Below are 3,109 nucleotides of genomic sequence, written 5' to 3'. Positions count from 1 at the left end.
TGGAGCCTGTGTGCCAAAAATCCTTGCCAGCTGTTTTTCACCCCCAGTTTTCCTTCCATTTCCCTCCTTAGCAAAGACAAAAAAAAAAAAAAAAAAAACCAAGGTGCAGGCCAATGTTTAGAACATCAGGGGAAGGAAAACGCAGTTGGAGCACAGTTCCCACTTTCACTGCAGCTCCAGCCCTTCCTGGGATGTCTGGTCAGTCTCTGATTCCTAACCCGGAGGCTCTGCAGCAAAGAGGGGAAGTTCGTTTCCTTCATTTTCTCCATAGTGTGCAAACTTCTGAAGGAACTGGAAGACTCCCTCGGAAAGTCCTTCCACGAGGACTAGGAGAGAGCAACTCAAACGCCAGTCTGTGGGACTCGCGACCAGACTCTCTAGTTTGCAACCCACCTGCGGGAGGAGCCCTTCCGTTAGGCCCCCTAAGGGGCGGGGCGGATGCAAATGAGGCGACGCGGGGGCTGATGTCTGGTGATTTCTGTCGCAATTCTCCGCCGTTTCCTACACTGTGCAAGCATTTTCTTGGCTGAAGATCACGGCTGAGAGCAGCTTCTCTAAAGGCAGTATGGCCAGGGTTTTGAGAGTTGTTATGTCAAGTCACCGTGTGCTTACAGTGTACAGGCCTTGTGGCTGGTGCGAGAGGGCAGCGTCCTAAGTCATACTTACCTGGCAGGGGCGATTCCATGATCACGAAGGTGGTTTCCCCAGGGTGAGGCTCGTCCATTGCACTGCGGGCGTGCTGACCCCTGCGATTTCCCCAAATGTGGGAAACTCGACTGCGTAATTTGTGGTAGTGGGGGACTGCGTGCGCGCTCTCCCCTGGCAACTTAGTCTCAAGAAAAGGTTATTAGTCTCTGTGTGTATTTTACTAAACTGCTCAAAACTAAAATCACTTTTCAGTGAATGCATGTTTGCTTAGGTTACATTGCTCTTTCCCAAAATGGGAGTAATTCTTGCCTGCAAAGACTGCCATGGGTTTTATTACTTATATATTATATGCCCTTACATTTTTACATATAGGTTGGGTGTCATTCCAGATCAAGAAATCTGGTCGGGGTTCAGGGCAGGCTAGCTGCCAGGTGTGACCCAAAAAAGACAAAAGGTGGTCGCTTTTTCCTTGTGGTGTCTCAATTGTGGAGGCGGGAGACACAGCAGCAACTTCATAATCATTATGTCTCTGATAGATAGCACTTTTTTTTAAATTAGGAATTAAGATCAACCAAGTCAAAATTTATAGATTCTGGAGGCAAATGATCACTGTGTATTATTATTTTTTGTTTGTTTTTGTTTTGTTTTGGGGCCATACCCAGCAGTGCTCAGGGGTTACTACTGGCTCTGCCTCAGACATCACTCCTGGCAGGCTCAGGGGACCATATGAGATCTTAGGAATCAAACCTGGGTCAGCCACGGCCCTACCGTTTAGAATCTAAAGTTTATATCATGAGATATCATGACCACTTGATTCCTGAACCTGGATGAAATAGCACCGTATATTGTATTTAGAACATTATACCATTTTGTCACGTGCTACCCAGATTTCCAAGGTATCATCCAGTTAGCACGAAACCCAGATCTTTAAGGGGAGATGTCACTCTTCCACCAGGAAACCCCACTTCACGGTAGTGAGCAGGATCCTAGGTCAAGTGTCAAATGCTTCTTACTGAGAAGAAAAGCCTATTGCAGAGTAAGACATTTTGGAAGTTTACAAAAATTGTGGAGTTAGCAGAACCATTGCAGACAGAAAAGCAAGGCTTACGGTAATTAAAAAGAGTGTGGTTGTTGTTTTTCTGGTGAGTTATTCCCTTGAGAGCAAAATTGCCCTTTCCATGAGTCAGGATACAATGTTCCCTATTTGTTCAGCTTCCCAACCTGTGGCAGACAGATTTCTCCTTCTGAGGGAGCAAGTTGCTCTCAGCTGTTGCCTGTTTGAGCACTCACTAGGGGCAGCAGCTAGATCCGGGTGGCGAATTTTAAACTGTGAGAGTCAGAGAGCCACACCACGCAATGACCTGCCAAAGCAGACAAACACTCACACAAAAGCATCTAATTTTAACAATAATCTATTAAACACATATTGCATTTTGCCATTTTGAGTGAGGGTCAAAATCCTGCAGTGATGGTGAGGGTGTGCTGCGTCCTCCACACGAAGAACTCACGGCAAGATGTGACCCAACATGTGCTTGCTGGCCCATGCAGTTGTTTCCGAGAGATGGGAGAAGGGAGGACGCAGCCTGGGGGCGGGACTCGGAGATCTCTCCTCAGAGGTTCCTCCTCAGAAGCAGCAGAACAAAATCCAAACTTAGCAAAGAGCCACACTATACAAAATAATGATAAGAGGCAAAGGTGGCTCGAGAGCCGCGTGTTCGCCACCCCTGAGCTAGATCATGCATGGTGAGTGGAAGCCACATTGCCAAAACCAGCTTCATCTACATTTCTGCTCTCCAGCCACTTTGCTTTTTGCTTTGATTTCTGCGGTGCTGGCGATTCCTTGCAAGGCAAGTGCTCTGCAACTGAGCCACTTCCCAACTCATTTTAGTTCGTGGATTCAGGAGATGCCCACCTCAAGGTTTTGCCTCCACCAGGCCCTGCTCGGGGACAGGCTGTGTGTGCGGGCCTGCGGTTGAGGACCCCAAAGGCAGCGGGCAGGTGCACTTGCACCTCCAGATCCTACAGACAGGAGATCAGAGGGCAAAAAGACTGGGGACAAGATAACTGCCATCCTGGAGGACTTGGTTGCTACCAGAAACGAGAGCAGGTGGCAGATCCCTTTAGAAACTTGCATTGTGCTACCTGGCTCCTCGGGACTGGGGACTTCATTCTTCTGAGGATTACCTGATTTTTCAAACATTATGTTCCTCAGGCAGAACTTGATATTAATACTTACACCTTAAATTTTCAGTCTTTGCATAAAATAAAAATCTCACAATGTGGGTCCAAGAGGTAGCATGGAGGTAGGGCATTTGCCTTGCATGCAGGACTGGTTCGACTCGCAGCATCCCATATGGTCCCCTGAGCACTGCTAGGGTTACTCCAAAAACCAAAAACCAAAAAAAAAAAAAAAAAAAAAAAAAAAAAAAAAAAAAATCCACAATGTGACTCCAACAGCCAC

The 3,109-nt window shown here is 47.2% G+C and overlaps 1 non-coding gene across 1 annotated transcript; it reads left to right on the top strand.

Annotated features, from left to right (window-relative positions):
• The first annotated feature begins 658 nt into the window (after positions 1 to 658).
• LOC126021509 (U1 spliceosomal RNA) lies at positions 659 to 822 on the top strand. The gene has a single exon (XR_007500020.1). It is a non-coding gene; the product is annotated as a U1 spliceosomal RNA (small nuclear RNA).
• Positions 823 to 3,109: the final 2,287 nt, after the last annotated feature.

This window comes from Suncus etruscus, chromosome 10 (genome assembly GCF_024139225.1).
Source record: "Suncus etruscus isolate mSunEtr1 chromosome 10, mSunEtr1.pri.cur, whole genome shotgun sequence".
NCBI classification, from domain to species: domain Eukaryota; kingdom Metazoa; phylum Chordata; class Mammalia; order Eulipotyphla; family Soricidae; genus Suncus; species Suncus etruscus.
The sequence above is the reverse complement of the archived record's forward strand: the minus strand, read 5'-3'. Positions and strand labels throughout refer to the sequence as shown.